This window comes from Vidua macroura, chromosome 3 (genome assembly GCF_024509145.1).
Source record: "Vidua macroura isolate BioBank_ID:100142 chromosome 3, ASM2450914v1, whole genome shotgun sequence".
In the NCBI taxonomy this organism is placed as follows: Eukaryota; Metazoa; Chordata; class Aves; order Passeriformes; family Viduidae; genus Vidua; species Vidua macroura.
In genome coordinates this window covers 17973257-17986504 of record NC_071573.1, presented here as the reverse complement: position 1 = coordinate 17986504, position 13248 = coordinate 17973257, and the positions used below count along the sequence as shown (strand labels likewise).

Here is a 13248-nt window from a genome sequence, read left to right as displayed (position 1 = left end):
TTCTCTCCCCAACCCACATCTTGCACATTCTTAACCTAAGAACCAATTAGTCTTTATAGCACTGCTTAATCAAATCAAGATAGCTGTGTGGCTAGTAAAACCCTGACTCCTGCCCAGAGTCAGGCAAATGCCTGTAGCTCATTTTGCATAGTGCTTTGGGCCTCAGTTTGTTGGCAGCTGAGTACAAGTTAGCATGGAGATGAGACTCTGAGAGGGAGCCCTGCAGCCCCAAGTAGTGCAGTGCTGGGCTGGCACGGGTCTCAGGACAGAGCTCGGTGTTGGGAAGGCTCAGGAAGGTAAGTGAGGTTTACGCTGTTGGGTCAGTACGGAGCTGGCAAGGACCGCAAGCAAACAGAATTCCATGGATGAGAGCAGGCGTTGCAGCTTCTGCAACACTTGCCAAGGGCCTGGACATTACACTGAACAAAAACCACCAAGATCTACACATGTCCCATGGAAACCACCAGAAGATGTTTGCTGGCTTCCTAAAGCCAGTGGCTGGTGCCTTCCCATTTGGACAGGGCACAACGGTGGTACTGGGCTCCCTCTATCCCAATGGGCTGGTCCCTAAGCCCTGCCTCTGCCAGGAGAACTGGGAATGAAGCCAGGCAGTGAAGAAGGTGTAGCACGGGAGTGGGTGAACGCGTGCCTTGTCCTCCGCACCCTGGCTTACCCCCATACCACAACAAGGAATAAGACAGGTCAGGCCAGGGCAACAACAAAGCCCATGGCTCATCTTCAAAGAGGAAGAGGCTCATTAACACCTCCCAGCCCAAGATAATGAGAGCAGCCATGCCATGCTGGGGAATTGATGCCAGTAGTTAATTATGCAGCTTGGTGGGGAATGGAGAAGGGGGACAACTGCAGGATGGAGGTACCATGCTGTCCTGTGTGCTGGTGCCCCATCTGCTGATTTAAGCTAAAGTGAATTTCTTCAGCCTCCTCACTCGAGGTATCTGGTACAGCCTCTACCTCTTGTCTGCACTAGTTGTGGAGGGACGAGTCATCCTGCAAAGCATCTTTTGGGGCTGATGTTACAGCCCTTGATGCTGAAAAGAAAATGCCTTTGCTCTGTGAAAAGGTTTTTGGTAAGCTAAGAGCAAGCCTACCTGTCTTTTCCAGGAGCAAAAAACAATGGCAGGAGCAGAAGTGCTTTGGAGGGTATATGTGTGGCATCAGCACTGGACTGACACTACCAATGGCCCGTGAGCTGCACAAAGACAACCAGTGAACCCAAGGGAAAAGCATCCCTGCACAGTCACATCCTGAGACAGCTTTGTAGAGAAGGCAGGCTTGAGGGAGCCTGAGGCTGTCCAGCAGCTTGCAGGTGCTGGTGAGTGGGAACAATGTCACCAAGCCAGGATGCAGTGCAGAAGGAGAGTGGGATTTCCCATGTCAGCACTCAGAGAAGTCCCTCAACTGTGTCTGCTCACAACAAGCAACTGAGGGGCCGTTGGGCTGGTTTCTGTTTCGGAGCAGTCGGGAAGTGCATCCAGCTGTGGCCAACAGCTGCACAAATTCCTCCTGCAGCCCCTAGCCCTGGGATCAAGGACACAGGCTTTACTTGTCTGCGATCCCACAGCTCAAGGGCTTAGCTGCTGTTGCCTTCCCACACAGTCTGCAATTCCACAGCCCATTCCCGAGATGCAGATGGGAGCGCTGGTGAGTACAGGCAGGGACTATGTTGGTCTGGCAGTATTAGCATCTAGCAGGGGTGTGAGGCACAGATTTAACTACAGAGGTGAGGACAGCACAAAAGGGCTCCACAGGAGCTCTTGGCACTTCTGCCTGAACCTGCTCTCCATTAACGCTGACGGTTTACTCAGAAACAGAAAGAAACACTCATTGAAATCATCCACAACATCCCACAGCCAACCGGGAGCATTTTCTTGACCAGGACCTGGAGCAACCTCGACCCAGCAGTTTTTCTGCCAGCCAAGGGGGCTCTGCCCCACTTCTCGCACAGCAGCACATGGCACCCTGCCCACGCACCTGCCAGCGGGTCCCCGCCACACCCGCGGCTGAGGCAGGCTGGCAGACACTGCCGTGCACACGCGCCACTCGGCAGGGATGTGCACCTCTGCAGCCGGAGGACCGCGGCACAAACCCCTCGGTGAAGTCTTGCATCCCAAGTATCAGAACATCACTGAGCTTTGCATCCCCAGAGCCACGTGTTGGCCGCTCCGCTTCGCATCCCCAAAACGACACGCTCTGCCCGCGGCAGTAACTATGGAAGCGGATGTGTAGTTGCCGTGCAAGGTAGCAAGGAAGGGGCCCCCCCACCCCGCCCCGAAAAGCAGCATCTATGCATCACACATCCCCCGCCCGGTCCCCTGAGCCGCGACTCGCACGCCGCCTCTCCTCACGCTGTGGCGCCGAATCTTGAGCTTGGGGAATCCCCCGGCTCCCTCTGAAGGCTCCCCACACTACCGGCAGCTTTGAAACGCCGCGCGGAGCCTCGGAGGGAGCCGGGGTGGCCACAAGCTCTGGCGACTTTGAGCCAGTACCTCGAACTCAAGCGCCCACCGCTGCCTGCCGTCTCCTTGTCTCCCTGGCGCGGATGGAAACCTGCCTCCTCCGAGCCGCCCTTTAAATTCCGCCTCTTGCCGCCTTCAGTGCCACGCGGTTCCCGCGTGGGAGAGGCGGCGTGTTTTCCCGCTTCCCGCCCGCTCCCCGTCCCCCCTCGCCCCCGACAGAAAAGGGGTGAGAGGAGCCGCCACCCCTCCGCGGGCAGCCGTGCGCACCTCGGGGCGAACCCAGAACCCACCTGCGCCGCGCTCTCCGCGCCGCCCCGCGCTCCGCGGCTGTCCCTTCCCCGAGCCCGCCCGCCCCTGGCTCCCCCCATTTCCGCGCCTACCCATCTCCACGCCCCGCATGTGGCGGGAAACCCTCCCGGCCCGCCGCCGCCTGCTTCTTGGGGGAAGGAAAGCAAAGCAAGCCCCCTCTAACTCCGGAGCCGTACCCAGCACCGGGTTTCCGTTCATGTCCGTGCATTAGTAGATATTACAGCTCTAAAGGGAGCTATGCATTAAATTATGGCTCTAAATGGAGTGTGAACTGGCCCCTAGTTGGCTATGTTCCTCACTTGCCCGCCATGCTGCATTCTAATTCAGACAAAAACACTCTGCTGGCAGTCACCACATGAGGGTGTAATATGTATACATTTACATATATACGGATGTGTATATATACGTACACACAAATATACATATGCATGTGTATACACACATATATGTGCAAAGACACTTTTCGGCACCAAGGGCTATAACATCAGCCTCAGAAGATGTGTTGCATATATATATATATATATATAAACTTTTTTGAATTAGTGATCTAGTGGGTGTCATCCCTGCCCATGGCAGGAGGATGGGAACTTAATGATCCTTAAGACCCCTTTCAACCCAAACCATTTACAATTCTATAAGTCAGAGAGGATTAAAGACAGATTTTTGCACTGTGTATTCCTGGTGGTGCTACACAGGATGGTAGGCAATCTGCAGAGCCCCATGCACCTTAGCAATCCCCCGATATTTAGAGGATATAAGTACCATATGTATTCAGTATCCAAAGGGCAGGCACAAACTCTAAGATTAGTTTTTTTTCTGGCTGCCGCCTCCAGGTTCCTATCTCTCCAGAACTGATATCTACTCTGCTGTGATCAAAGCATGTTGCTCAGCTGAAGTGCAAACGTGGAGGATTCCTCAGGTACTTTGTCCCCCAGCAGAGGGGAGTGCACCTGAATTTAACCTTATATCTGTGCGGTTAAACAGTGACAGAAATATTTTTTTTATGTAGATGGGTGTTTAAAGGAAAACCGGGCCCTCCTGGCTCTCTCCATTCACTGTGCTGTGCAGGCACAGGCAGTGGCACCAGAAAATCCCCGAAGCAGCTTTGACCATTACACCATTTGTTCCATTAATAAACAGCCTCAGAAAATTCTCTGCAGATGGTGATCAGTTTGGGTTAGAAATTAAAACCAGAAGTTAAAACACCCCCAAAAGCTCTGGCAGATTCTCGTTCTCACGCTCTCTCAGCAAGATGATCTCTAACACACATCTTCCTGCAGAATCCAAGCACCAAGCTTGTATTTTAAGACAGACCTACAAAACATTACCACGTAAGCAAAAAGTCCTCAAAGCCCAAGAAAAAGTCAGTGGTAAGAGGGCTGAGACAGCTACTGGTGCTTTCTGATCTGCAACAATGACACTGCGAGTCTCATCCTAAGGAAAATACCTCTTCACTGATCTGCTCAGTAGCAGCCTCCACAGCTGGGTCTCTCCCTCTGCCCTGGCCATAGATATTTGTCACAGTTATGGGCTTCTGGGGGCAGATAGTAGGGTACACTAACAACATGAGGAGAGCGGCAGACAATGCTGCCAGATAGTACACCAGGAGGCTCTTTTCTTAAATTTAAGATCCATATCAGATCAAATTAAATTTAAAAGCTCTCATCTCCAATTAAAGCTCCCAGGCTGCATCTCCCAGGCAATGACAGATCCAGGCCTTGGGTCTGCCTTTCCTCAGCCCCCTTTCCGTAAGCCATTCTGATCTGGAAGGTCTTCTGGGTAAGCTGCAACACAGACAAGACTGCTCCTCTCCCTACCTTGCCTCATCTTTTCTCTCCTCTCTTCTCTGCAAAAATCCAAACAAAACAGAAAAGCAAGGTTGCCCGCTTGGGATGTCTTATGTCACCTCCTCTCTAGCTTTGAGGTGTGCCATTTTCTCACCCACAGGCCCACAAGCCCCCTTGGTAGTCCCTGGAACATGGATGCCACAGCAGCTTTGGCACAGTGTTGCTCCTTGTGATATCCACGCTCGCTGCTCAGCAGCATGAGCTAAAATTTGAGCATCTCTACAATTTTGCTTTTCTACATAAGCTCCAACTTTAGCACAGACTAAAAGCTTTGAGAATCAATTCCCCCAGAAACTTGAGCATAGGGTCCAGACTTGCACTGCCCAGCCAAACTGACACTTGTGCTTCCAGAAGTCAGGACAAGGCTCTCAACCTCAACCATTATAACCTCAGACCCCCCCAGGAGGAGAAACACCACAAAATTTACCTTTGAGTGGATGTTCCGGGAAGTTTCTCCTTCAGGACAGGGCGGGTGTAGCTGCTGCCTCACCCCAGGCTTTCAGCAGCAGGGTGAGTAGCACTTACCATCACCAAAATGCAGGATTAAATGTTCTGTAATTTGCAGCTCTGGTCCTGTCTGCACAGCCACTCCCCAGTCACTGGAATCAAACATCTCTCCATAGAGACGCCTCTCACTGGAGATGGGGGATGAAATCCATTAGCGCTGAACAGCATCCCAGCCACTGGTGACCACAGGCAGACAGGAGGCCAGCAGATAGACCCGAGGGGAGGCATGGAGAAAGGCAGCATCCAGCTCCTAAGCACAGCACTGGCTGCTGGCTGCTTCCCTGCACAGACCTGTGCCCCCACCCATCACCAACTTGCAGAACAGGGTCTGATGATGTCTTCCCTTGTGCAGGCAGAAGACCCAGAGCAAGCAAGACACCGTGGGGTGAAAAAGGCTAAGTCTGGGAGAGAGAGTGTGTCCTTCAAAATCCAGCCCTGGCTCCTGCAGGACAGGAGACATTTTGCTCAGAGTGCTTTTCTCCGTAGAGGCACTTTAGCCCCTTAGGGAACTCGGCTGCTCCCAAGAGCCATGCAAGTCCTTGGGTTGTGTAATGTCAATGGCAGCATGTCAATGGCAGTTTCAGAGGGGTGACACCTCCTCTACGGTGCATGGGAAGGTAACAAATTGCACAGCCAATAACAACTCATTTATTGCCCCACAAACATGACCTCTTGCTGCAGGGCCAAGCAGCCTTGCTTCATCTTGGCAAAGGTGTTGCATTTAAAGAGCTCTCTGCTCCCTAGTGACTCTCATGTTATCATCTTCACCTCTGTGTGTACAATAACAAACATCCTAGAAATAGCAAACAGCTACGAAAATTGTCTCTGCTCCAAACTGGAAACAGCTGTGCTTTGCCCAGCACTGGTACTGGGCCCATCACTGTATGGCCTACAGAGCTGGATGTTTCTCCCCTGTGTAATTTGGGCAAGGAGAAAAGGCAGCCTCGAGTGGGGCCCGTGGCCTTGCTGTGTTCCCACCCTCTCCATCCCCAAAGCAGCAGCACAGTGCCAGAACATGCTGCTGCTGTTGGCAGATTGCTGCGCTCCCCAGAGCAAAGGGAGAAAGCAAGGGAGGAAGGCAGCCAGCAAAGCCTCTCCTTTACATAAGGCTGGGAGCTCATGGATATGCTTCCCAGAACATGCTGGTGGGGCTGAAGCTGCCCAGCCCTTTGAGTTTTCTTTCTGAAAGCTTGAACATGCACTGCAGGCATTGCGATGCCATCACCTGGCGCCCAATTTGTATGCTCTGCTCACAGCTAGTTTGTGACAGGCAGAACAAACAGGCAAAGTGCTCTCCCTTCACTGATGCTTGCTGCCAAACCTTTCACAAAAGCTGCTTTTTTTTTTTTTTTCCCTCCTCCCTTGTAGCTTTAACTCCCTGCTTTAACTAAAGCTGTGAAATCCAAAAAGGGAAAAACAAACAAACAGCTGGTTTGGAAAGCAAGAGCAAAAAGGGAGCTTTATTCCAGGCAGTGGATATTGCATCATAGGAGCTAAATGAATATTTTTACTGCCTCTTGGGCAATATGAGAGTTTTAGGGCCTGAGGAGCTAGGCAGTATTTGCAGGCACTTAATGTTTCCAGAAGCCTTTACACTTGGCACCCACGTCGACCATTTTCGTTGGAGATTTGCAAGCACTTCGCAACCATACATTAATTAACCCACCAGCCCTCCTCTACAATGAGATTTCCCTTTCCCTGTAATGCGCCTGTGCTAGGGACAGGGTAACCTGAGGCATGGCAAGGCTATCAGCCTGCAGCAGAGCTGAGGCCAGGGGGCTGCATGTCATCCAGCTCTCCTTTCCATTGCAAAACCACCCTTCCCTTTGTGAGCATGACCCACACTGACTGCGTTTCCCTCCACTGGATGCTGCCTGCCCCATTCCAGAGGAAGGCATGGGCAGGTCAGCTCATAGAGCCTCTGTGCTGACCCTCGGTGCCACAGAGCAGAGAAACAGAGAGCCAGTATGTCTGAAAGGCAGAGCAGGCAGACAGGAGTGGAATAGCAAACAGATTAGCAGCTGTATCCAAGTGCCTGCATGTGTGACAAGGCAGCTGTACGGGGAAAGGGGAAAAGGGGCATATTAATCAGTCACATGAAGGGAAACAGAAGATGCTGAACCTCTGTCAAGTGCCAGCAGGTTATTAATCTATTAGCTAATGGGGGCAAAAAAACCTGCTACAGGCTCCTGGGAATCCAGCTATAACAAGACTGCAGTGATCATGGATGCTTTGATAGCCAACAAAGCATCTCAGCCTGTTGCTGAGGTCAGCGAATGGCTCTGGGACTGATCATTTTAGTTTTGCTATTCCCTTGCTGGTCCTGGCTGACCCTGGAACAGGATCCTGGCTGAAGAGCTGCTGGCAGACCCTTTTTGGGGTGGGAGATCTCCAGTCATTGTTTGCAGGACTCCTGATGATGATCTCTGGGCTCTTGGTGCCCTGCCCTGTATTTTGGGATGAGGTGGTAGGACAGAGGTTATGCTCACCTGATGGTCGGAGCCTTGCTGGGATGAGCTGGGGAAGGAGTGGGCTGTGATACCCTCGTGAACTCTGCGTGTGGCACAGAGATCCAGCTGGCACATCACCGCTTGCAGGGAGCCACGCAGACCTCCAGCATCCTGTTGTCCCTCTGCTTCCTTGCACGACTCGGCCTGCAGGGATAAAGTCAGGCAGCTGCCTGTGACTTCTTCACTAGTGGGCTGAGGGCAGCAGGACCTCGCTGCCAGCAGCAGAGCAGCCCTGGGTGAAACCCTGCAAGGAAAGGCAAGGGAGACAGAGACCCTTGCTGCCAATCAGCCATGCTGCCAACCCCACGACCTCCCCATGCTAAGCATCACCCTTTGCTGGTAGCACTGAGATGCAATATGGTGACACAACTACCCCCAAAGAACTCACAGCCCCGGTGAGCAAATGGTCTGGAGACATGACAAGGAAGTGCCTCCACACGCCTCCAGCCCAGTGGCAGGGCCATGGGTGTTTTCCAGCTGGGCAAACAGAAACAAATCCCATTGTCCGCTGATTGGTCACAGCTCAGCAAGGGGCTTGTGGTGCCCACAGGGCTCTTGGGACCTGGCATGGACAGTGGGCTCCAGTCAAGCTCCAGCCCCCTCTCAGGCTGCTGGAGGTGGGGGCAGCCTGCCCCAGTGGAACAGCAGCATCTCTGGGACACAGGACATCTCCTGGGCATAATCCTTCCAAGAGCAATCCCTCCCTCCTCCATCCCCCATCCCTCTGCCTCCCCCCCTGCACTGCTGCTGCCCTCTCATGAGCTCCAGCTGCCCAATTGCTTTCTCCTACAAGCATTAGGGGAGTAAATACTGGCTAATGGTACCAATTAGCAGCTGAGCTGCTGGGTGCTAGTTACTGAGTGACAGCTGTGCTGCCACGGGGCAAGGGTGAAATGTTACCTCACTGCAGGCAGTCTATGCCTGCCAGGGCCCAAGCTGAGACTTGGATAAACTGAAGACACACAGTTCAGGCTCCCACTTGTACCAGAGGAAACAGGGTTAACCCCTGGCTCAGCGGCAGGCAGGAACACCCTGTGGCATTCAGGGCACAGACCACTCCAAGCACCCTGTCATGGTGTCACTCCAGGTCTCCTTGGCTGAGGATGGAGCTGGTGCTGGCAGAGGGAGCCACTCTATAGCCAAGGTCATCTGGCCCATTGAAGCAGTGCCGGGGGCATATCCTCCTCCTTAACTGGCAGCACCAGTCTCCCACGATGGAGCACAGCCATTAGGAAGTTGGCTGGCACTCAGCCACACTTGTAAACCACCGCAGGGGAGCTGTGGGCTGCTGGGAACCAGGGAACCTGGTGAGAGGAAGAGGGGTGGCAGCTGCTGTGTGGTCCCGTTCCCCGCTTGACAAAGTCCATCTACAGCCCAGTGGAGCAAGGTACCCAGTGGAACCATCTAAAAGGCAGAAAGTGGCTTTCTGTAGGATGGGTAAATGCCAGCTCTGGAGGATAGCCTGAAGCAATGGTTTCCCATCAGCCTTCCCGAGGCACCTTGGTGACAGCAGACAGAGCCATGCTCCAGCTGCCCGGGAATGCTGCTGCAGCCAGAGTCTGCCCACCCTGCATGGCAGGGCAGAGCCCAGGTCCCTACCTGTTCTCCTAGCCAGCCTGTTCCCTGGACAGTCTCTGTGGTCACTGGCACCACGGGGACCATGGCACACAGCCACTTGCAGAGAGGAGGGCTCCAAACAGAGGTCCAGGAGCTCTCAGAGCCGTGCCAGCCCTGGTCTGTGCCTGGCCCAACATTTGCTGGCTGGCGTGGAGGAATTCCACTCTGTGCAAATGTCTGGCAAGGCTGACTAAATCCTGTCTGGAGACTAAGTCCATCCAGTCATGCTTTCCCCTTTGGGCAAATCAGCAGCGGAGCTGTGGCTGAATGCTCCTAAACATCCTCCAGGGAGGTCTCCAGGACGGCCCTTTCCCACAGCTTCCAACAGTACCAGCCGTTCATCATTTCTTCTCCTTGCCAGTCATGCTTCCGCAGGTTCCCAAGCTGAAACGAGGCCCCCAGGCCACCCAGTGGAGCACAAACATGGGACATCAAAAGAAGGGCAGGCCAAACCCATGACCAGCAGCCCAGCTTCCAGGGTACCACTGGGGCTGCCCTCCCCGCCCTTCCTCAGCCCCTCTGCAAAGCTGAGTGTCCACCGGTGGGTAGAGGATGCGCTAATATGGACCAGGGAGGAGGGGAACCCTCGGGGGGATCCTGCACCTCTCACACGAGGGGCTGGAGTACGCGGCTGGGAGCCTACAGTGCCCCGCGGCCATGCTGCCGGGGGAGCGCGGCAGTTTGCCTGTCCCTGGGGGGAGGCACAGGCCTCTGCCCCTTCCCACCCGCACCCCGAGGGGCTCCGGGGGACGCCCCGGCTCGGCGCCGAGCCCCCCACACTCAGCGGCGGGCGCGGGCCGGCGCTGCCCCCTGGCGGCAGCCGCGGGGCCGCCCCGGCGTGACCGGGAGCACGGGGAGCGCACGGAGAAGGAATTAGCCGGGCTCGGGCTTAAGCGGCTCCGCGGAATGCGGGAGCCAGGGTGGGGAAGCAGCGAAGGGGGTGCGCAGCAGTGGCGAGCTGGTGGCTGGTGGGAGAGGGTCTGGCATTCCAGGGTGGAGAGGCATCCCAAGCCACCGCTCGGGCAGGGCGTCGAGGGAAGGGTAGGCACGGCCTCGAGCACTGGGGTCACCGTGAGTATGAGGAGGCGGTGAGCGGCATCAGGGAGATGGGGGAATAAACGGCACTGGGAGCCAAGTGCACAAGGTGGGACAGGGTACCCCGAAGTGTGTGCTGTACTAATGCATAGGGGGGCTGGGGATGAGTGGGAGCTGGGAAATCTGGGAGAAAGCAGGGAAGTCCGAGGTTAGAAGCAGCTTTTTGTTTGAAGGTGGTTTAAAGAAACAGAGTTTGCCTATAGATAACACACTGGTCAGAAGGACGGGGATAGTGTTAGGAAGCAGATTTCAGGGTCACGATGGATCACATGAGGACATAAGACTGTGACAGTCACCCTGAACACAGTAGCTGTCCTGCAGGGCTGTGCTTGCTGCTCAGCTGCAGGCCACAGAGGAAGGAGTCCTGGCTGGTCCCCTGAGAACCCCAAGTTCCACAGGGATGGGATGGGAAAAGGCTTGAAGTACACCTCCTCAGCATAGGTTACTTCTCAAAAGGCAGCTTGCCTGCTTCTCTCCTTGGTCCTGGGCTGTGAGGCATCCAGGAGCACCCTTGTGCCAGAGACCCAGTGCCTCAGGGACAAGAGGGGATCCTGGCGCTACCCTCCCAGGGACTCGGGGCCTCAGGCTTTATTCTGCACATCCATACTCAGCTGATAGGGACTCAGTCTCCGGGGAAACAGCCTGCTCTTCTAACACTGCTGCCCAGACCCAGTAAATCTCTTTTCTGGCAAGCCAGATGACTAAAGTCAGCCCAGATAACGGTGGTGGCCGGCTTCCCACAAAGATCCCTCTTCTGAGGAGCAGCTGCAGACATCACCAACCCCCTGTCTTTCTCCACTCTCCACACAAGATCTGCTGTCTCCAGAGGATGCAAGCAAGTGGGAAAGTCTCACCTGACTTTTGCTAGGGCTGTGTCCTGGGATGATAGAGTTGGGAAGCTTCACAGCAGAGCTGAGCTGCTATGCAGTGCCCAGCAGTGCTGCTGCTGGCCCTGCTTTGCTTCTTCAGTCATGGAGGTGCTGGGTTCCCTGCAAAAAAGCAGGCTTCTCAAGAAGGAAAAGAGCTCCACAAACCCCTAGCTTTCTGGAGAGCCCTGGAGGGTCTTGTTGCTGGCAGTAGCTCAGGGCAGGGCTGCCTGCTCTCACGGAGGACAGGCTTCTCTGCCACTGCTGCCTGGTCTCTCCCACCCTGCTGGTCCCAGTGACATCCAGCTTGCCTTCAGGGATGCTCTGGGGGTTCCTTGCAGGGAATGGCAGGACTTCTTATATGTCTGTGCAGAAAACAGGGCAGCACAGCTGGTGCTCCTCCATCACATCCTCCACAAGCCTGAGGACCGTTAATAAATTTCACTATTTCCTACCACCCAGCTGTGCCAGCTTCCCCCACTTCATACATTTTCTGATCCATTTCAGCCCCTAAAGCACCTGCTCACTCCCTTCCCAGGACAGCACCAGGAACTGAAGGGATAAGGACAAAAAGCAGCAGTGGGGACCCTGTTTTCTAACCTCCTACACTAAGACCTTTACTGGGGCAGCAGAGCAGTGCCCTGACCTTGAGAGGCACCACTGATTTGGACTGATTTGGGTCAAGAGCCATGCTACAAACCCTGCTCTGTCTGTACCTTCACCTCTCTTCCGCCTGCACGCGAGGTCAGGCTCCTGCAAACAAGCCTTGGGTCGTGCCTTGGACTCAGAATGCAGCCAGGACCCTGTGCTGGGCCAAATCACACCGAGGGCAGCCAGGGAACAGTGCCTGGGGAGAAAGGACCTGCATGGGAATGGTGCAAGGGGGGAGGGCAAGCTCCCAGAGGTCAGCCTACAAATAGAAAGGGTCATGGGAGAGTGCCCAGCTACTGGGACAAAGGGCCTGCAAGAGGCGAATGGGGTTGTAGAAGTTGTTCTGGCAGGGAGGTGAGCAGTGGCACAGCCCCAGGAACCCCAAGAACGGGTAGGGTTCCCTGGAGGTGTTCCCTGTGGTGCAGGCACCCCCGAGGCCATACAGGAACATGTGACTGGAAGGGCAGGGAGGGAGCCCGCACTCAGAGAAGGCTGGGACTGACACAGGAAGGTGACGGGGCCAGTAAGTGGTGGCCGCGCCAGTGGTCGGGTGACATCCCCACGGGCAGGGTAACCAAACACCGTCCCCAGCTGGCTGTTTCGGGGGATGGCGAAAGAGGAAGCGTTTCTTGCCCCGTGGTACTCTGTTCCAGGGACAGGTTCCCTGGCCCCGCGGCGGTCCTGTAGAGGAAGGGGAAGGGAAGGCAGCAGCACCCAGCGCCGGCAGGAGCGGGACCGAGCGCGCCAGGGTCGGAGCCCCGGTCGGACAGCCGGCCGCTCCGCAGCCCCGGCCGCTCCGCACGGCAGCGGAACGGCTGCCAGGGCTTCCCCGAGCGCTGCCGCCGCCGCTGCCGGGGGCCCCGCTCCGCCCCAGCACCCACCCGCAGCCGGGGCACCGCCGCGTTGCTTACACGTTTCCCCGGGGGTTGCCGGCTCCTTCCCGCGGCGCCGCCGCCTGCAGGGCACGGTCCCGTCCCGCAGCGCCCGGTGCCAGCACTGCCGGCCGCGGCAGGCCGGGTGCTAGCGCTTCCCGCCGCGCCAAGGACACCGCGCGGGCGGGTTGGGACAGCCCCCGGCTCCGCGGCCGCCGGACTGCAGCCCGGTGCCCCCACCTCTCGCACCCCGCTTTGACCCGGCGACTCCCCCAGCTGCATCGGCCGCACCTGAGGGCGGGAGGGTGCTGGGGTCGCCTCGCTACCGCAGCTCCGGCACAGGAATGTCCAATGCTCTGGCTTTTCCCCAGTGTCTCCTCTCTTGCTGGAACAGACGGCTGGCCCTACTGCCCTGGTACGGGGGCATAGCCGTGCTGTCCTTTTGCCTAGGCAGGGAGGGCAGGGTGCCGGCAGCCAGCCCCTCCACTGCTGCTCCC

At 55.9% G+C, this 13248-nt stretch overlaps 1 protein-coding gene across 3 annotated transcripts in view; it reads right to left on the bottom strand.

The window, feature by feature from the left end:
• The window catches only part of SLC29A1 (solute carrier family 29 member 1 (Augustine blood group)), a 32956-nt gene extending 20148 nt beyond the window's left edge, over positions 1-12808 (bottom strand). Inside the window, exons 1-2 of one of the 3 annotated variants that reach the window (XM_053972267.1) lie at positions 12791-12808; positions 7630-7794 (exon numbers count right to left, since the gene is read on the bottom strand). The gene's annotated coding sequence lies outside the window, so the exon portion shown is untranslated. Of the gene's footprint in view, positions 1-7629; positions 7795-11216; positions 11287-12335; positions 12349-12790 lie in introns of those variants that run through there. The other 2 variants (XM_053972265.1, XM_053972268.1) reach the window with 2 other exon arrangements.
• Between the last annotated feature and the right edge of the window lie 440 nt (positions 12809-13248).